Source organism: Haliotis rufescens, unplaced genomic scaffold (genome assembly GCF_023055435.1).
Source record: "Haliotis rufescens isolate VD_foot unplaced genomic scaffold, xgHalRufe1.0.p SCAF_11, whole genome shotgun sequence".
Taxonomy (NCBI): domain Eukaryota; kingdom Metazoa; phylum Mollusca; class Gastropoda; order Lepetellida; family Haliotidae; genus Haliotis; species Haliotis rufescens.
In genome coordinates, this window is record NW_025963791.1 from 37445845 (window position 1) to 37468455 (window position 22611).

The 22611-nt window shown below is 38.0% G+C and overlaps 1 protein-coding gene across 1 annotated transcript in view; it reads right to left on the reverse strand.

Annotated features, from left to right (window-relative positions):
• LOC124153105 (Ig-like and fibronectin type-III domain-containing protein 1) overlaps positions 1-18177 on the reverse strand; it is a 91801-nt gene extending 73624 nt beyond the window's left edge. Inside the window, exon 1 of the mRNA XM_048392706.1 lies at positions 17746-18177. The gene's annotated coding sequence lies outside the window, so the exon portion shown is untranslated. The remainder of the gene's footprint in view (positions 1-17745) is intronic.
• Positions 18178-22611: the final 4434 nt, after the last annotated feature.

Consider the following 22611-nt stretch of genomic DNA (forward strand, 5'->3'; position numbering starts at 1 on the left):
ACAGATACTGTCCTCAATAACTCAGGTGTTGGAAGACATGAAAGAGACGGTCATAATGCAAATACCTTACCCGTCTTGATTGGTGTCACACCTCTGTCTAGTGGATAGAGAGGTCAAGGTCGGTGGTTTGATCCCTGGCCACGTCATACCAAAAAATTACCAACAGATGGCACTTGGCACTCATTTCATGTTTTTAAGTGCAACAAAATTTGCATTTAGTCATCGTCATCCAATTTCCATTTATATTCTGATTACCTATGTTTACTCCTAAGAACTTTAATTACTTCATATACGGTAGTTGACAAGCAAGAATCCTATAGTTAACCATTCATCATTCTCACACCTTCATTGAAAGGCCTACACAGTCATGGTAGTTAGGCTGCCAATCAGGATCTAAAGTCAGTGTGACATACATCTAGACAAAGCTACAACAGTATGCCAATAGGTAAAGAATATCTATGTGCACATCTACCTGTTGTAGCTTTGTCTAGATGTATGTCACACTGCCTTTAGATCGTGATTGGCAGTTAATATTTTTTCAAAAAGGGTAAAAAATGCAAAAACTGGCCAAATTGAATTTCTACACAGAGTTATGGGAATTGAATTGCCGCATAGGCAAGAGGTCACCCTGACTGATTACAGGGTGGAGATTAAAATCTGTTTTCTGTTGGTATTACTGACTTGTAAGCATGATGTCTGCCAACATGGCTAAGGGTACTATGAACAAACCAGAAGTTTCATAAACAAATGTACTGGTAAACATAAGAATGCTAATTCCACCAATCTTATTTCATAAATTTTAGAAACAGTCCAAGGGCATCTACCATATTTTCTTGAGTATAGTGCGCACCCATTTATAATGCGCACCACCCCTCTAGCGGGTTCAGTATTTTGGAGAAAAAAAAAATCGAAAAAAAATTACACCGTAGATTTACCCCTTCAGCATGTTCAGCGAAGTCCGGCAAACGAACGGGTGAATTTAAGATTAAAAAAATCACCAGACATGTTGATTTACCATTTAAATAGTATTTATTGTTCTTCTAGGCATTGTTTTATATCCAAGGATTAAGATTACCTTGTGTATTTTCTCGTAAACTAAGCCGGAAACAGCAATCAGCTGTACACACGTTTTCTTGGAATCGACCGGTGATTCGGTCAAGACACACCCAATGATATAACTTTACAGAATTTTTATGCAAGGATCGGCAAAAATTGTATCTGAAACTATTTTTAGTAGTTTGTTTTTGTTTGTTGTTTAAAGCCGAACTCAACAGAAGACCTATTCTACCCCGAATCCTCATGGGTGCCAAGCACATATAACTCTAGTGATTAAAAGAGTCAGTATTAAAGCCACTATTCCAGAAAGACGACCCTGGTGGACACAAAGAATGGATTCTGCACGTCATAACTGTTAGTGGAATCCAACCCAGGACTTCACTGCGATCAGTGACCACTCAAGTTTGACCTAGGTTCCCCAACACTCTGCAGACAAAATCTATTCAGCTCACATGGCATGGCAACATTTAGGACATCTGACTGTAAACAATGATTAAGTTGTATTTCGATTACCATACACAGAAAGGTCCTTACATCCAATTTGCAAGAAGAATAAAAATATTTAAAAAACCCTTTTATTTTACAAAATGTTCTTGAAGCATAAATATTTATGATTGTTCATCATTACCATTTTGTCAACTTGAACATATTGAAGAGGGAAGATGTGGGTAAATAGTAGCCAACTGTGGCCAAGCAGAGGCCAGCCTGGGGACATCAGGCCCTGTCATCATCTTCTTTGTTGTGACACTCGGCCACAGTGACTAACATCCTCATCAATTACCCTGACATAAGTACTACCATCCATAAAGATTATCATCTACACATTCTCCGAATAGTCAGGGCAGGTGCTTCAAGATCATATTGCTCAAAGTGTTAGAGAGTAGGGAATCTGGGGGTCATCAAGCTTTTCTACAATACTAGGATTGAGATACCCCTAAACTTTCAACCACTGCGCTAATGTATATAAGTTTTGTGGTTTTGTCGGGCCAGAACCTTTGAAGAAAATATTACCAGTTCATAAAAAGTGTATGAGACACATTGAGATAATTTAGGAAATTACCTGTTTATTAATATTAGTGTTTGCTCTGGAATCTGATCGGCCAGTTTCCATCTTGCAGAGAGCCACACATAAGTCAGATGCCTGACATGTACTTCATCACTTGCCACATCACAAGTGACTGTGACCTTTAGTCACCATCCTCAGCGTCTGCCGATGGGCACAAGATCTACCTGTCACTAAATTCAGATAAATTCCAGCCAGACTGGAAAGTCAAATAAATTGCCAATCTGGTTAAATAGTTGCCAGTCCAGACAATGCTCTCCATACAGGAATTCAACAGTCTTGCATTGCAATATACACAATGTGTGTCAGTATGGCTTTATGCTGCTTTAGCAATATTCCAGCAATATCACGGCTGGGGACACGGGAAAATGGGCTTCACACATTGTATCCAAATCTTTGGCATGATGAGCCAGCGCTTTACCCACTAGGCTATCCCGCCCCCAATATTCATTATCCTAACCAACATTTGTCATACCCTGTTCAAAGCCCAAGCTTTTCTTCTAGCATGCTGTGATTGGATGATTTCTGCAATATATCAATTTTGGGTCACTATCTAAATGCCACTCACGATATAAGTTCATATCCTATATTCTATTAACTAAATCTTCATAGATGTACAGGTCTTATAATCAAATATGGCTTCATTATGTGAAACCCTTTAAAAAATATAATTGTGTACATTCTGTTATTGGGGGATACTCCTGTTAGTATGCAATACTCAATTTGATGTAAGCAACATCAGGTTTCCCTTCATGCCTTGAATCAATAATGACCCAAATCAGTAGCTAGATTCAACAGTGAGTGAGTGAGTTTGGTTTAACGCTACTTTGAACTAGGTCACGATACGATATATACCTCAAAATTCTGATCCAGAACCGATACAATGCAATGATATAATAACTCCAGTACTCCAGCTTTTATCAAGTTTCAAGACTTCAAGCATTTCAAGATTGGACCTTTCATGATTTTACATTTTACATTACATTTTTAATTAGCTCAAGTTTTAAAATGACACGATGCTTTTCTCCATCTTAAAAAAACAATATCAGGTGATCACTGCAAGTAAGTAAGTAAGTTTTGGGAGCCATGCATTACCACGCGATATAACCGAGTTTGCTCTATATAGAAAGGCACAATAGACAGGGAACACTGTACTTAAGATTTGCGTTCTGTATTGTGGCGTATCGATAAATAGGCCCACATTGATCGTGTATCGTATCGTGGGTCATATATCGCGATGCATTGGAATATCGATATATTGTTTCACCCTTACTCTGAATGGTGATTCCAAATTTCGCAGACACCCCAGTTTGCAGACAGCTTAAACAAACAAAAGACAAGGTTGAGTGCACAACATAAAACATTGCGAGTTTAATTCAAACCGAGTATATAGCAATATCCCTGCAATGTCATGGCAGGAGACACCAGAAATTGGCTTCACACATTTTATCCATATGGGGAATCAAACCCAGGTCTCCGGTCTGACTTGTAACAACTCACTGATTTTTAATATCCTACACAAAACCAGAACTGCTTTGTTCTAGCTGTATCTGAGATTCATGTACATATATAAGATAGCTACGCCATAAGTCGCAAAGAACAATGAAGAACAAAGCATGGTTTATTTCACGACAAAACATTGTTCTATCATGACATCATTTCTGGATATTCGAACACGCGCTTGCAAAGTAAGGATAAGAATTTATGGATGCGCTTGCAAATTGATGATGTTTTAAATTGGAAGATGTTATTTTTTAGCGGGATATGTCTACTGAGATGTTCGCCATAGATGTAGCAGGGCACCAAAGATGATGCAATGGCTGAATGATCACATCCAAATGTGGGACAGATATGATAATCTGTTTTGGAAGAAAAGGTTCACAGAATGGACGTGATAATTGTGAGAATATCCGGGAAATACCAAACGTAACCCCCCTGTCCATGGAATGGACTTGTCCACCATGGCCCTGAATTGTATTCAGGGAGTCATCATTATTTAAATAGAAGTAAATATTTTTCGAGCTTATACATTTTATTAACATCGTTAACTGGCTGTACAAAATGTTGATATCTCGAAAAACTCCCTGCAGTGATTTATTGTATCATAAACAACTCCCACTTGTCATTTATTTCTTAAATATAAGAAGTGTGATATTAAAACATTAAAAATTGCTAGTCACTGCCTATTTCCATCAATCATATTGCATGTAACATTTGGCATATAATCTCTGAAAGTTAACAATAGAACTACTTTTTAACATCAAACAAATCAAATATGTCAGGTATCTATGCCTGAGTCATAGCCCAGAAACATGATAAGAAGATTCATCACAAATATCCATGAGATCCAAAAGAGAGCAACATTTTAATTTAAGCCAGACTTTTTTTAAACTTGATTTACAAATCTGCTGGCTCCCAAAATAAGAAATGTGAAAAAACAAATAAATGAAAAGCAGTAGCTTTTTAATTCCGCTGACCAGAAATAAGAAAAATGTTAAAAAACAACAACTCATTTTCTGTAGCTATCAATGTAAATAAATTATTTAAAACGCTTTTATCGTGATGATTAATACCTGTTATTTATTATAATTTATCTTAAAAACTTCAAAACACAACAAATGATGACAAATTGTGAAAAAGGAAATAAAAATAATAATTGAAATTGAATGTTAAACAAATTATAAAAATTTATTTACTGACTTGGCTTTTGAGGCCAAAAGTCTGTAAACCAAAAGGTCTGACCTTATCATGTCTATATCCTCATGATCATAAGCATCTCGCATTTATAAAATTATATCTGAGCATATCCGACTTTGTCTGTCAGTCTCACTGCACATGCCATAAACAATGACACATATCACATAAGGACGCTCTCAATAAATCATGTAACCATGGTAACACAGCAATAGACTTACTGTTTCCACATGGGTAGCCCATCATGGTTGATGCGGTTTGTTTGAACAAATTGATCAAGCAGTTATGACAGTCCATCTGTGTATGAGAGCATCTTCGTTCTGGGCAACCCCGTCCAATAATCTTTTTACTAAAGGCAAAACACTGCTCATCCATGTTGTGAAAATGTCTGGTCCAGCAACCATCGTAACAACAGAGGTGGTGATGCTTAATGTATACGTAACACTGCTTATCTGATTCTTTGTGTTCATGCTACCTCATGTAACATTTGGAAAGTCTGCCATCTCCACAAGTTGAGCAGACCTACTGCTTGTGGGTATTCCTTATTTGACATTCATTTCAGAAAACTTTCAGGAAGATCAACATCCTCAAGAGTGAGAAGTGAAATTCCCTACAACAGTATGATATGCAAAGACTACTTTCATGATGTTTATGAGATAGTATTATGCAATTTCAAAGCTTATACAGTTGTTATACAGTTTCTTGACCCATTTTAGCTTTAGGGTTGGCACTTGAATTTGTGTGGTGATGCATTAATTCCACGATTTACAGTCTGTAGAACAATATTGACCTTTACAGACAAGTAGAGGGACGGTGGGGTAGCCTAGTAGTTAACATGGTTAAAGCGTTCATTCGTCGCACCGAAGACCCGGGTTCAATTCCCCACCTGGGTACAATGTGTGAAGCCCATTTTCTGGTGTTGCTTGAATATTGCTAAAAGCGGCTTAAAACCAAGCTCACTCAATCACTGACAGGTAGATGCCAAAGATAAGAATGGTAGAAATATTTGTTTCCCTAACCATGTTAACAAACAATCCACTAAAAATAACAATATTTATATATTTAAATCATGTGTAATCACATGAATATATTTCATAATTTGTTTATCACATCTGCAATGTTACTGCAATGTGTGACAACTATTAAACACACGTCTGATAATTACGTTAGTTTCAATGTGTTCATTACAGGCGGTGGGGTAGCCGAGTGGTTCAAGTGTTTGCCCATAAGTCTGACCATATGTCAACACCAAGGTTTGATTCCCCACATGGGTACTAGAGCTGCAACAAATACGCTACAAGGCGAATACGATATGTAGCACAAATATAGGGTAAAGAAATTGAATATTTATTCACGAATCAGTTGATATATTATTTATTATATTCAGTGAAACAATAACAAAATAAATGTTTTGACCATGTTGACAGTGTTAATGATTATTATTATATTACACATTTATATACTGCACTTATCCAGGTACTTAGTATCTGCTAAAATGCGACAATGACCAGCGACCACATTATTGTCAAATTAAATATATAAGAGTGTTGTCTTTGAAGAAATCTACTTAATCTAATTAATTCTTGTGGATATTGGTATTTAAAAAACACTCATTTTATTTTTTTTAAATATTGGATTCTTGTGTCCGCGAATTATGAATTCAATTCATGATGGTATACGATTTGATTCACCGAATACATGAGTGAATCGAAACAGTCCTAATGGGTATTTGTATGGCATGCAAGCTGTTGCCTTGTTACAGACTTGTAGGGTCTTATATCACACTTGAAACAAGGACCTGATATTTTTTCCAATTAAACACAGTTGTTCATCCCAAACTCACACTATGCAAAATCATAACATGACCAGCAATTGTCTATTGCAATTTGCTAAAAATCCTTGACCAATATATTGCCTTATGAGTCTCAAAATATATTGTTCCATATAAAGAATATTTTCACTAAATTAAAAAAAGATCATTATGAATTTTTGTCTTTTTATACTTGCTATTTTGTAAAAGGCAGGTATATTATCTGTAAAACTAAAAGAAGAAAATTAATTAGTTTGGTCTATTCAACGAGGATATTTTCACACAATTTTCCCCTTGGAAAGTGTATATATCACTTTAATTAATAATCCTTGATTAAGCACATATTAAGCCGCAGTAATGTTGCTTTGTACAAATCATGGAGTATGCCAAAGAGACACAGATTTCTTCAAGATGGCAATTGAAGATACGTAAAAATGTTTCTCAAACAAGGCTGAACAATACAACTGTGGATTGTTTCTTGCTAAATGTCTACTTGATAAATGTCACAAAACATGGCAGTATTGTAGGAAACAGGACAGGATGCTCAAAAAATATTAAATTAAGCCCCATGTTCCTACTTCACACTTTACACATAACATCAAGTGACGAAGCAGCCCACGTGGCGTGTTTGTTTTCGAGCACTTTCCATTTACACAAGCCCTTATATGATTTTGCAGGTGGACTTAAAAAGACATTTCCCAGACTGCAGAGGCATTTAACATTTAAATCATTACATGCAATAATGTTAGCATTAGACTTTGTGTGTGTTTATTCCTAGTCTTGTGGTCAGATTTCCTGGTGATTTATCTCAACACTTTGATGTAGCTTTTTGTGATCAGGAACGTTCCATTAACTCAAGCTGGTCTTCTTTAAACAAACAGTACAGGTGGGTGTGTAATCAAACAAGGTCGACCACGTTTAGTTTTTGTGCTTGAAACTGGAATTTGTGGTGACTGAAGTCGAGGTGACCAGAATTTACAAATGGACGCATCCAGGAGAGAATCACACAGCATTCACTCACTCACACATTAAATACAAGACAATAAGGCTGAAATTCTGTTTGTTTGATTTTTTAACATGTTTAAAGGACATTTTGTGCAGAAATATGTCTTTACCAACATAACTAATTTTGCAATACATGCACATTGCAATCAGAACTGTTACCATGGTAACCAAGGTAACACATTGTTCTACAGCTGTATCTTTAGGTGTTCAGTTCATTATATTGTGTACATTTTAAAGAGAATTCTTGTGGGAATAATTGAAAAACATTATAAGGCAATACGTAGCAAAGCAACATGTATCACATATCACAACTATTATGACATATGGATTAGCGTTTAAATATTTAATACACAATTTCTAGACATGCTAGAGGCAATAGTTTCCAAGAAGACTCATCATCTAACTTTCATATTATAATTCACATCAATCCTTTTACTGCAGAGTCACAGTGTTGTAAAGGGAACAAGCATTAAATACTCATAACCCCCGCCAATATAACATGTCCGGTTGTGTGCAATGCATTAGCTCCTGTGAACTATGTTCACTGGACGTTTTTGTAAATGGCGTAATTGCAGCACTAAAAAGGTTATTACTGGTGTTGTTTTGCCATATGCAGTTTATAATATAATACGTATGTATATGTAATGAGTTGTGTAATTACTTTAACAATAATCAGAGAAGTAAAGGAGTTCTTACTTTACTTAAGAGATCATTAAGAGCAGGGGTCACCATGAGGTGTACTGAGAATTATTACCCACGTGGTGAAGATACAGGTGGTAAGATACTAAATCCGTACGTCACACGTGTGTCGTACAAGGTTGACCTTGTTTTATTCGTTTTGATTGGATAACCGTGACCTCTGTCACACCGGGACTACTTTTTTCATTCATAAAAAATCGTGAGACGTCATTCATTTTGTGATTACAAGGCAGAACTGAAGAAATTCATGAGAACGAGAGATATTTACAAACACTTTATTAAACCAAACAAGATAGTCACACACATCAAATCTGGTTTGCATTCTATATAAGTTATGCATAGAGGTCCTACAGACATATAATCGAGCTAGATCTATAAATCGATTTACAATGTACGACTGCCGATCGAGCGCGCCCCTTGAGCGTGACGCACCCGACCATTTTCGCAACTTTCAATTTGATTTAACGTAAAAGGATAGGCGTGGTGAAATGAAGTCTGTTTAAACTATCTGGACAGATATCTAGACTTACTTGGGATGATCCGGTTGTGCCATCGGTGTCCCCCTTGAAGAGTATTTTGTGGCGCTGTTTCGGGAGGTGTTGTTCATGAATGAACGAACACGACAGCACGACCAGATCACTTAAAGTTCACAGTTCCGATACAAATCATTCGAAAACTCCGTGGAAGTGTGCTTGACTTCTGATTTTGTGGCCTCAAACATCCCAAATGTGAACAGTAACATTCCCTATCTCTAGCGTAAAACGCTGTGAGTGGATTGCGGTTGTCTTTTCTTATTCTGGTGGCGACCTTGCCCTTCGATCGTTCGAAGCTGTCACTGACATGCAAGCAGATTTGAGTTTGTTGATTTTCACGTCTTCAGTATATAGGGTGGTACAGTTAACATGAATGTCTTTGGCGAACAGTCTGATTTCCCTCTTCCAAATTCAGCTGATAGATCAAGGAAACCGAACCATTTTAATTGCACAGACGGGACCCCGGCAGTGTGATGCGTGTGACTGTTGGTCCGATATTCAAAGCGCGGCGCTAATGTGACATTTCAAATTTTCTTATCGGGGTCCTGCGTACCAACAACATGGCGCTTGAATTACCATAAGTTGAAGACTTTCTTCCAAAAGGATCTTGAGCTTCGGTGCTGGTTTGTTTGCAAACAGAACAGCAGGCGAATGTTGATAATGCGTATGCATAAACATGTCAAGAATGCCCATATTTGGTCATATATCAATATTCATGCGCAACCAGATATTGCAACCGGTTTCAGTTTGGTCTGTCAACGAACGAAAGTTGTTATGTATTTACACTTAAATATATATTTAACGTGGGTAATAAATAAAATACCACACTCATTCTCGTTAGATACCATTTTTACGAAACTTGTGAACTTTCTATGGTATCTAACGAGAATGAGTGTAGTATTCTCTATGTACAGCACCAATCATCTGATGATCTGAGTAGTAGACTGGAGTCTGGAATGCTACAGCACTGGCATGATCAGTAAACATCAAGTCCAGTGTAGCTCCAAGACAGTGAGTTGGAAAGTGAATGAGTTGAGTAATTTTCCACACATTAAAGAAGTCTTCAAGTTTGAGTTTTTCACTCAGATCCACGTTGAAATCCCCAGTAACTAGGACATGTTCACATTCATGCTGCTTGGAGAGATCCTGAAGTTTCTGCATGAAATGAGTAAGTGAATGTGACAACCGTGTCATGAACCTTTTGGAGGAACATACACACAAGCAATGCAGAACTTGCCAACAAGAAAAGAAATGTATTCAAGACTGCGAGATGACATTACATCACATAGCTGGACACTGTTCTTGAAACTTGTTGAAACATACACAGCAATACCATGTGTAGTGTCTCCTGGATAGACTTGATCATTGATGTGGGTTTTTGTGAAACACAAAACATCAAGCACACCAACAAACTTACACTGCGAGGAAGTAGGCTGGTTCGGGTGCCACTGTTCATGTTACCACCATGCACTGCGATGAAGTATACATCTCAATTAGGTAATTATGGTAACGGTTCTCAGACAACCCTACGTAGATGTTTTTATAGAATAAGTAAACGGTTTCCGAGTTATGCTCCTGCTAAGGAAACATTCGTAAAAACTCCCAAACTATCAAAAGGAACCAGTTTAGCACTAGGCCTATTTATATGCCAAGTTTGGAAGAAATATTGTACGGTTTTCAAGATCTGCTCCGGAAACGAGAACTACTGCCATTTTCCGTCTAAGTTAAAGTCGTTGCCAGGGAAACTCAATTTAAAAAAAAAAAATTAAAATACCAAACTATCAAAAGGCACCAGTTCACCACTAGACCTATCTATGTGCCAAGTTTGGTGAAGAAATATTGTACGTTTTTCAAGATCTGCACCGGAAACGAGAACTACTGCCATTTTCCGTCTACCGGTAAGTAAAAGTCGTTTGGTTAAGATATCTCTCATGTTTTTTGTGTTCTGCTCCGAAAACGAAATGTGACGGACAGATGGATGGAAGGATGGAAAGATGGAAAGAGGGACGGACGGCACCCATTCCTATATAATAATATAATAAAGATTCTGGAGACCATGGTGACGGGAAATTTTGCAGCAGACAGAATATTTTTGTGCCGTTGCTCCATCACCAAGACACATATCCCTGTGTTATGGGTTTTCGGACGCTTCAGAAACATACATAGTTTTCTCGCTAATCACATGAACTGTAAAACATCTCCCACACTTATAAAAGGCAACTTTATCTTAAAAATAAGCTATCATCCGTGTATTTACCATGTCTAGGTGACACCACTCCCTTTGCTATTTCGCGAGTAACTGTGATAAACACAGACAACTGAAACTGTATGATGTCCAAAAACATAAAATCCAACACTATATTATTTTCTGTAAGGAGAGGATACGGACAACTGGAGGGGAAAGAGAGGGGAAGTCACCACTCATTATTTTCAGGAAGCTACTTTGTGTGTGCTAAATCTAAGGCAAACATTTTTTTTCAAGTAATTTCTAGAACAAATTATTTCTTTCAATCCCTGTCACTCCACATGCCCAAGAACATCCCTGTCACTCCACATACCCAAGAACATCCCTGTCACTCCACATACCCAAGAACATCCCTGTCACTCCACATGCCCAAGAACATCCCTGTCACTCCACATGCCCAAGAACATCCCTGTCACTCCACATGCCCAAGAACATCCCTGTCACTCCACATGCCCAAGAACATCCCTGTCACTCCACATGCCCAAGAACATCCCTGTCACTCCACATGCCCAAGAACATCCCTGTCACTCCACATGCCCAAGAACATCCCTGTCACTCCACATGCCCAAGAATACCCATGTCCCCCACATGCCCAAGAACATCCCTGTCACTCCACATGCCCAAGAACATCCCTGTCACTCCACATGCCCAAGAACATCCCTGTCACTCCACATGCCCAAGAACATCCCTTTCACTCCACATGCCCAAGAATATCCCTGCTCCCCATCCCATATACCCAAGAATATCCCTGCCTCCCACATGCCCAAGAATACCCCTGTCCCCCACATGCCCAAGAATACAAGAATATACCTGTCACTCCTCCAGAATATCCCATGCTCATGTGTGTTGTTGATGGCATGATATGGTACATCGTAGACCAACAAACTCTCCTTTCACAAGCAGGCACATCTGTACACCACTGGTTCGTTGACATAGCAAACATGTCTAAATATGGAACATGATTCCTACAGCATGCACTCGGAAACCATGGCCTGCTGTGCACGAACTCGCCATCACCCTGCAACATCTTGTCAGTGCAAGTGGACAGTGCAAGTGGACAGTGCAAGTGGGGGAAATAATAGTAACTCAAATATTCAAAGAGAAAGTAGTAACACGGTTTTAGCATCACTAATATAACTAATCACTAAGTAGTTATGTAGTAAACATGTTGGGTCAAAGGAAATTCCATCACTTGACTGTCCCAAAGTACCTACAGGCAAACAAAATGTTTGTTCCCTACCTTCTTTACTTGATGAAATACTTGATAAATGCAATAAACCATGATAAACACGATAAACAGATGAAATACATGATAAATGTAATAAACATGATAAACACGATAAACACAGTCCTAATAACATTCATACTTCATGCAAATCACATCAGTCAGCAGATGCTGTACTCAGACGACCTCAATGTTTGTTAATATTTAATTTTTAAATCCTCTCCTCCATGTCTTAAATATTTGGATGAAAGGTAATACAATTGAAACATCATACTGAACATGTGGATTCTAAAATTATTTTATTTTGATGAAATGATTCAAAATAAAATATTTTTTGCCTGCGCAGAAATATAATTGTGACCTGTGTAATAATGTGTGGACCTCTGCACATGTTGCTGTGGACATGTTAGATTGTTGCTGTGGACATGTTAGATTGTTGCTGTGGACATGTTAGATTGTTGCTGGAAGACATCTTGTTCCCTTAGTGTGTTCAGCACTGGCTGAATAATAATTATGTTCCATCAAACCATAACCAGCTGCTAATATACAACGCAAAAGAAGTAAAAGAACATCAGATACTTTCATATTACTATAGTGCATTTTCCATGCCCAACGATAATATGAAAGAATTGAGTGTTCTTTAAATTCCTTTGAGTACCAGGTTGTATATTTTCATTGTGGGTGACCATACTTGAATCCAGAGGCATAGTTAACCAGGGACTTAACTAGAATTCTAAACTAACTATCCTTGGCAGCCAATTGGGGGGACAATTTCATTATTTTGTTCAAAACTGGATTATATACAAGCTCTTATTTCCACAATTCTGAGGTACAAGTGTATTTTAACATTAAAATAATGTGAAAACAAGCAGTGAAACTTCTCCCTCTTCATGGTCCTGTTGTCAGTGATAGTGAGTGAGTGAGTGAGTGAGTGAGTGAGTGAGTGAGTGAGTGAGGTTTTACGCCGCTTTTAGCAATATTCCAGCAATATCATGGCGGGGGACACCAGAAATGGGCTTCACACATTGTACCCATGTCGTGAATCGAACCCGGGTTTTCGGCGTGATGAGCGAACGCTTTAACCACTAGGCTACCCGACTACCCCTGTCAGTGATAGACAGTTACCTCTACTCAGTAGGGCTGGGGCGAGTCCAAATTTACTACCCGGGTACCCACCCCCCTGTTACCTGACCCTACCCGGGTACCCGCTGTAGGTCTATAGAGATTGGTAAAACATGTCCGATTGGGAATAGATTGACCATAGCCCTGGCAAAATGAATTTAGGTACATGTATAATCCGATCTGGTCATGCATACACTGACGTTGACTGATGTTTTATCAATATGCAAACATATATAGTCAGAAGGAATGAGTGCAAAGTCAGAAAGAAATGAGAACATTTATCACTTATAGTGTAACCATAGAGTTCTAGATAATTCTTGCCATTAAACAATATAATCACATGACTAACCACGGGTCCGGGTAGTCCTGTGGGTACCCGGGTCCTGCTCAGTACCCACCCGACCCGGGTACCCGAGTTACCAATCACAGCCCTACTACACAGCCATAATATTAGCTATAACTATCTTAACATGGACTGGGAAATTTGTTATTCGAACTTGGGAATTTTTAGTGCCATTTGCTCCAGACTTGGGGACGAATATCTGCCTCTGAGCAGGACTAGATATCCTCCTGTTACATTTATATAATCAGAAATTCAATAGGTGGTTGGGTAGACATAAGGTAAACGTATAACAACACTATTTTGGTGATATATTTTCATATGCATGAATTGTGACATCACTAAATACACCCCTCCTTTATCAGGAAGCTGTATCTGCACTTGGTGACAATCGCATGGGTTCAGCTCGGTACATTGTCTGAACTGTTTTCAGACTAATTGAGAGATCACAAACCGACATGGGACAGAATGTGGGACTGAAGACCTAGCTTTATACATCAGATCTGGACACTCCTTAACCATTGTTAACATACTTGAAAGACACTATTGAAAACACAGTTCAGATGCAGAATATTCAAACATCTCGTATGAAATATATGTAGGATACTAGACAATCCTTACCCACTGAAAATGGCAAAACCATACCTAAAATTGATACATACCCCATTTGGAGCATTCATACTTTATTTGATTGAGTCAAAATTTGGATGACCCATACACAAATCTAGATGGTTCGTACACAAATATGGAGGACCCATACCTATATATTTTCACATTTGTTTCACTTTTAACAAGTCAGTATTAAAACAAGATTCCAAAACAGGATTGTGTTAACCATGCAGTATACACCTTAAAGACAAAACAAATAAAATATTTATAAGCTTATTCACACTAAATTCACATATTCTCACTTACATTTTGGGCACTATTAATTTAATACACTTTCATAGCAATTGTTACCAACTGATTAATAGCAATATTTTCACACATTCAAACACTTTGAGCACTCTTAATTCAATACACCCCATACAATCATTCATTATATATTTCAAACATTCAATTCACTCACTATGTTTATTGGGATAATTGGGGACTATGCCTGACACTAAGCACCAATTAGAATATTCAGTGTCCTACACAAATGGCCATGTCCGTGTAGTTTTAGTATTAGACTACTGAGTCCATGGAAGTCGGCCAGTGTGACAAGAAGTTGACACAGTCAGGGATTGGACTACTCATGTGTTCTTATATGCAACACACAAAGAAAGAAGTCTTACTAGAAAACATGTTTCATCAATGTTTTGTGGTAGAGCTGATACTTTTCAGAAGCGATTGGAATTTCAGTAAACTACTTTTATAACAGAACACGCTTATAACATGTATAAGGAACTGACGGATATAACAAACTGTTTTTTGGTCCCGTCCATTTCCTGTATATATGCTGCATATATGCTCATAACGAACTACGGTTATAACAAACTAAAATAAGTGGTCCCTTCAAGTTCGTTATAACCGTAGTTTACTGTACTATAGATTGTTTCGGGAATATAAGTTATTATATCATAATAACATCACGGTCACCACAGCACCTATGGTGTCAAATATCATTTCTGGGTCATTGCTTCAGATAACAACAGAAGCAAAAAATGTTTAAAATCATATAAATTTTCATTGCTTACAAATACAGGTTTTTTTACAAGTCATCCACTTGATCTGGTATTGGCAGGTATTGGCTATCCAACATTTGTGTATGAGTCTGTAAAAATATACAAAGTATGGATATCCTGGGTACGGATTGTCCAGTTCCCTGTGTCATCTTTATTTTGGATTCAGACAGACCAGTTTTTAAATTTGATGAACCTGACCTAAACATGTTTAAAGTACAAGGAGTAAATTTATTAAAAAAGTGTTGTGTTTGATTGAAAATATACTTATTCCGGACTACTTTTACGTCGTTGAACCAAGTAATCTTTATTTCAAGGGCTGTATCTACATATAAAGGCTATAGGCACTATGTCAGATTGTAACTAAACATGCATTGCATTTGTTGTACTTCAGGTAATAAGGTATGTTATAATTAGGAGATAAACATACTGTGTTTTCAATGTAGAGCTAGGTTACCTGTAGATTTAACCCCGCTAAATTGAATTTGGAACCGAACGCGCATGACAAAATAAAACGCGAACTCTTTTGTGTTAGCAAATATACTGAGTGAAGCGGCATGAGTTGAGTCAAATGTTTTGATCTGATCGATCTGAATTACGGAATCACCGAACACAATATGGTGCTGTATATACTCAAGCAGTTTGTTTACTCCATAATACTTCACTCGAACATATGACAGGCATTGAAAGCATATAAGCATGGCAACTTGGTAAGCTAACATGAGTTGGGAATCCCTAAAGAAAACAAAGCAAGCTTTGCAAGGCTTTCGCTCTACATCACACGTCACCATTATGACGTCATATTGTTTATTGTGACGCAAAATTTATGACGTCATAGTCGTATATAAAAACCTGCCAAAATTCCAAGCTCTCTGTTGTCTCCAAAACATAAATACAGTCCCTTTGTAGATTGCTATCATGTTTTATGCACGAAATGTATTGCCACACATCCTTTGAATATTGTAGTAACCGCATCTGTGCATTTTGTAACCTGTAATTGTAGATATAATTATTTAATTACGCCTACCGACAATGACTGAAAAAAGTACTATTCTATGAATATTAGCTTCCGCGGTGATGCGGCCATCAAACCAGCTGTTTCAATCAGAGGGGGTTTATTGTGATTTAATAGCCTCTGATTGACCAATCAGAATCGAGTAAATTCCAAATTCATGGTAGAATATATGATAACGTCCAATATCAACCATATGGTATAAGGAAATGTGAACCTGATTATTGCTGTGACAGCAGTCCTTCCCATGTTAAACACAATTAAGTCCTTCTAGGCTAACTTCATCATGTCTATACAGTCTTGAAAAATTAAGAGTATCAAAAGCATTCATCATTCTGACTATCAGAAGGTCAAGACCATGACGACTGCTGATTAAATTCCTCAATTGTCATGTTTTTCAGACTTTATTCTTCAGTTTATCTTTTCGTCCAGCTTATTTACATTTTTTCAATGATGATCATTTATAAATATACAAAGAATGGCATTTGACCAATATAAGAGAATATTAATGATTATGTAAGAATGGTGAAACTCTTGAATATCTTTAATTTTAATCAAATGTGTTGAAATTTACCAATATACACATATAAGGAAGAGAATATATGCATGTAAACTTCTTTATTATGAGGAACTCAACGTTTCGGAGTATATGCTTAGGAGTAAGCATATACTCCGAAAGGTTGTGTTCTTCATAATAAAGAAGTTGACATCCATATATTCTCTTCCTTATGTGTATCACTTTTAAATGCCTTTCAAAGACCTAATATACACAGATACAACATCTTTAAAACCTATCAACTGAATATATAAAAGATGTTGAAAATATATCATTTGTCCACTGTTCACAAAAGTGTTCATTAGTGTTCATAAAAAATATTCTGATGATAATAAAGTTGTTATTTTTAATCTTATATTGGAGTGTGAGTGGACTTAATTTACCAAAGAAGCTCATGTCTTCGTCTTTGCCACCAACCCTGCTCAACACACCTTACATCAAGTCATAACATAATTACAATTTTATTACTGAGATATCATGACATCTGCACGATTGTGTTTTCATGCTAATATTTTCACTCAAAGTAGTAAAACTAAGTATACCTAATACAGAATTTCACGTGTACTCAAACTCACATTAATTAAAAACAACAATCAAAACTTAATAACAAGAAAAAAGTAAGTAATGTGAATGGAGCATATGTTAAAAAAGTTGTAAACTACGTAAACACGAGTGCAAGCAAGCCATGGACAGTCAGGTAATGCGATCTGTTGGACCTTACCTGTGCAGAAATACTGCAATGTGAAGGTATCACGTTCAGACCTGGTCAACAGGTTTCCATCCTAGATAAGCACCTAATATCCGATCACTAGAGATGTGTGGTAAAGATAAGAACGACTGCGAGAGACCCGGAGAAAGCTGCAATTATCGACGGGGTAAGTTCGGCCGCTACGACTTCACATGTAATGTAAACATCCACAGACGCTGGAAAGGCAGTTTTTCCGTTTCACAGGTAACACCCTCCTCAGGTGTGCCAGAATGTTCAACGTTGCACGACTTGCCCACTAACATATATCATATAACAAGCCCGGTTGGCAAAGTGTTGAAAGATGTACGCACTTTGACACAGTTAACAGAGCGTGACAGACCATGTATTTACAGCGGAGTGACATATACACCTGACTGGCCTGTCAAAGTTACCTGTGACACAATTTACAACGCCCCCTGGTCGCCTATTACAAAAGGGAGGTAACAAATCTAGTAACCGATAAACCAGTCAATGGCTGGTATTAAAGGGCACCATTAACTAGAAGTACAACGCGCCGATTTCGAACTACGCGTTGTGGTTTTAATGTGTTAAAATAAAAGAGCATTCCTTTAGGTGAGCATGTTGATATGTTATAACTGTTACGGCGTGATGGCGCGGACGTCACTGAAAGCAAAATAACTGCCAAAGCTAAATGAGTGAGTGAGGTGCGTTTTTCTCCGCTTATCAACATTCCAGAAATGTATTTGTTTCTTTGTTTGTAGTTTAACGCCGCACTCAACAATATTCCAGCTATATGACGGCGGTCTGTAAATAATCGAGTCAGGACCAGACAATCCAGTCAGTGACATCACGAGCACTGATTTACGTAATGCTGATACGATGACATGCACCAACCAATTCACCGAGCCTGACCACCCGATCCCTTTAGTCGCCTCTTACAAGCATGGGTTGATGAAGACCAATTCTGGCCCAGTTTACCAGGGGTCCATTCCAGAAATGGGCTTCACACATAGTATTTATGTGGGGAATCGAACACGGGACTCCGTCATGACGAGTGAATGCTTTAACCAGTAGGCTACCCCAAGCATATTTGAAATGTGTGTCTATCTTTAGAATTCAGCATTTCAAAGTCACAAAATTTTGATCTTGACATGAGTTTCAGTCAGGTGGATTATCTGCATCACAAAGACAGTCGACCGTTTAAATAAAGTACGCCATTCTTCGTACAATACGCTGTGTGCTCAGCACTCAATATATGACAACGCGTATATAGAATCTATAGGAGGCTCCGTGTTTGGTGTTGCTATTTATTCCCAGTTTAATTATATTGGTAATTCATAAAGGGATATCAGAAAATCGGTTTTTATATATCAATACATACTTAATGATTATAAACTCTAATTTGTGATAATAAATATTTCATATTTATTAATATTTTATAGTCGTAACATGGCATTATTAATTAATATTTTATACAGTTAAATAACGAACAAACATTAATACGGCACCTCATACTATTTGATAAATATTCCCGATCGGGCTCGCTACTCTTTTTTTCTGATACTGTATTATGAAAAACACAACACTATTTTCTCTCATTAACCGACCTTGAGCTATTTCAAACGCATATGCCATGTTACGTCTATCAAGATCGCCACACTCGACTGATGTGATGGCGACGGAGAGATCCTATATTCCAGTTACTGCCTAAAGCAAGCATGCAAACAAATGTAGTTTTACTTGGGGATCGTGTCACTGACGCATTTTGTTGAAACACCCACGTTCGTTTCCTCAAAAAGTACGAAGAATAAAATACGTGCAGCAATTTGGGAGTTTTGTGAGAGACTGAACATTATTTTAACTTTTCTCTTTGATAACACGTTTTCTCAGGAGATTCAACATGTCTGGTGACCAATGTATTGTTTGTAAAGCCTGCAGCAATATTTTCTGAAACAAAATTATTTTAGACAGGAAATCCCAAGCCCCCAATAATATCAAATGGTCGGTCCTTCAGTGATAAGGGTAACAAGTCACCAACCTCACCCTACTTAGACCCCCTGTGCTTGATCTGTACCCCCAAACTGACCCCTGCAGCATCAAAGGAGCGCAAGGACAACGTCTACGGTTGTTACCTGTCAATCACCACCACGTGGGTGGAGGGAAGAGCTGGCGTTATTGGCAATTGTTTAGACATTATTTGTTCAGTGCTGTAATCGGATACCCGTGTGGAAAAGACGGTCTGTCATGCGTCTGTCACGAACCATGGAGCATTCAGCCAGCTATTGAACACAAAATTGGATCATAGTATCAGTTGTCCCAGGTCTATTGCTTTCATGAGTAACAGTAGATAGAGGTTATCACGCGAGTGTGTTTGGGGATGGTAAATATCCTGCATTAGGAATAAACATTGTATTCAGCGAGCCTTGGCGAGCTAAATACATAGTGTTTATTCCTAATACAGGATATTTACCATCCCCAAACACACAAGCGTGATAACCTCTTTATCATACGTCATTCTCAATTTAGCTGAACATTGCGAGTTTTCCTTGAATGCGCGCATTAATATTTATTACGTCAGAGGGTAAATGATGTGACAGTGACAGTAGCCAATATAGTTCAAACTGAAATCTGTTTCTTATACAGTGGCGAAGCAACATATACGCAAAACAACAATTGTTTTTACTTGCCTTTCGCGGCAATCCATCGGTCTGTCCGCTAGAGTAACTGCCCTTTGTCAAAGGGAAGCTACTCTAACCCTAGCCACGTTCAGACGTTGTTGCCATTTGTCACCACGCGTCCCTTTCCGTAACCTGCAAGAAGACTCGTCCCCTTATCGATGAATGTTATGTGCGAAAATACGACAAACGAATCAGAATGCGGGCATGATTTCAAGTTCTTCGTCAAAGAATCCCTCAGAAATAAGTTTTGATTTTACATGTCTTACATCTAAAAATATACCCAAGACACAGTTACATGTGTTCACCCATACTGTATAATTCCGCATGTCCCGATGTGCTTTAAATTGCATCTGAAATATATATAATGTATGGGGAAATATATGTGAACCATTACGCAACGAGTTTTAGGTATGCCCGTTTGCGCTAAGAAGGAACCCGGTCGCAAAAATAACCATGAGAGGGGCACGAGTCGCTATTCGGCTTGTCCCGGAATAACACGAGTTGGTCACGAATGACGTTGTTGCCAAAACTTATAAAAAGCCTTAGTTACGTCGCAGTTCGACACTGATTTTCAGTATATTAGACTGTTCTTTTGATAATTGTAGCAATTATCCCTGTAGTTTATCCAGATTCACGATAGTTAATTCAGACTCGATCGCCGAATGACAAGTGCGACGCCATGTTTGTTTATAAATACTGAAAGTAGTCCCTACTTGACCTTTGATATTTGCATCTCCATCCGCATATGACCCCAACGGATATCGTTTTTATCCGTTGGCTTTATCCTGCCGAGAAACCTACCCATTATATGATAAATCAATATTGGATACAAGTTGGGGGTTTTCAGGGGGTTTTAAATATATTTTTTAACGCGTTTTATTGTCAGAATATAAATGGATCGGGCACAAGAAGTGAAACGTACATGGAAGTTTGTCGTTTAACGCCGCACTCCGCAATATTCCAGCTATATGACGGCGGTCTGTCAATAAGCGTGTCTGCACAAGACAATCAAGTGATTGACATGAGGATCTATTTACGCAATTGGCATACGATGACATCCATCAACCAAGTCAGCGAGCCTGACCACCTGATCCCGTTAGTCGCCTCTTAGGACCAGCATGGGTTGCTTAAAGGGGAAGTGTACACGCAAAAATCACTTTCTTTCTTTTTCTAAACAAAACGCAATTTTAGAATTAATTAGTATCTGTGTTTGAAAATATACACTCATTTTTTTCACAGTGAAAGTAGGAAGCTCACAATAGTGTGAAAATGATATGCCGTTATGAGGCCTTCGTTTTTCGAGCTAAACAGGCCTGAGTTATCCCCCTTAGATTATGACGTAATTGGTGCCAATTCAACTGGGTCCCTGTCTATTCTCAACGCAAAAGATATCAAGTACCAGTTTGCGGTAAAACAACATGGCCTACGACACACTCCGGCGCAGTGGTGACTCAGCATAACACTATGCTGGCTGGCATCTGAGACGCTAGAATCACACACCTAGACCTACACCACGTGAAGCGGCTCTAACAAAGCATGATGACGTCATAATGTTTATCAATTGGCACCAATGACGTCATATTGCAAGGGGCATAAGCCATGGTGTTTTTGTTGTGGAAATAGAACACTTGGTAAATGTGAAAAATATAAATCGTTTTAATGCGAAAAATATGTTAATTAATTGTGATATTTTTATATTTTTGTCTATGACACTTCTAGGTTAACACTTTTAATGTGGAAAAAGTACAAGAAAAATAGGTTAATTTCCGTGTGAACTTGCCCTTTAAAGATCAATTCTAACCCGGATCTTCAGGGGTGCCAAACAAGTAGCTACAACTGGACACTGATAACAGATTTTATCATCCAAAACTGGCTCCCACAGGAGATATCGCTTTGATGAGATCAAACGATATCTACACTGTAGATATCGCTGCAATGAAATTACATCACAATGCTTTGAAGACTATTGTGACGTCACTGGTTACCATGACGTCACAGTCAAATGACATCACTAATGACTCTGCTACTGAAGCTGTTAGCAGTACTGCTAATTACTGTTTACAAATTGAAAAAGCTGGAGGAATGATGTTGGGTGATAAATAAAATCTCACCCTTGTGTCTTTTGATATCAAATATATCAACACTCGTTGATAAAAGTGGCAAACATCTTAGGCAAGCCTCGGAATTTTTCCACTTTTAT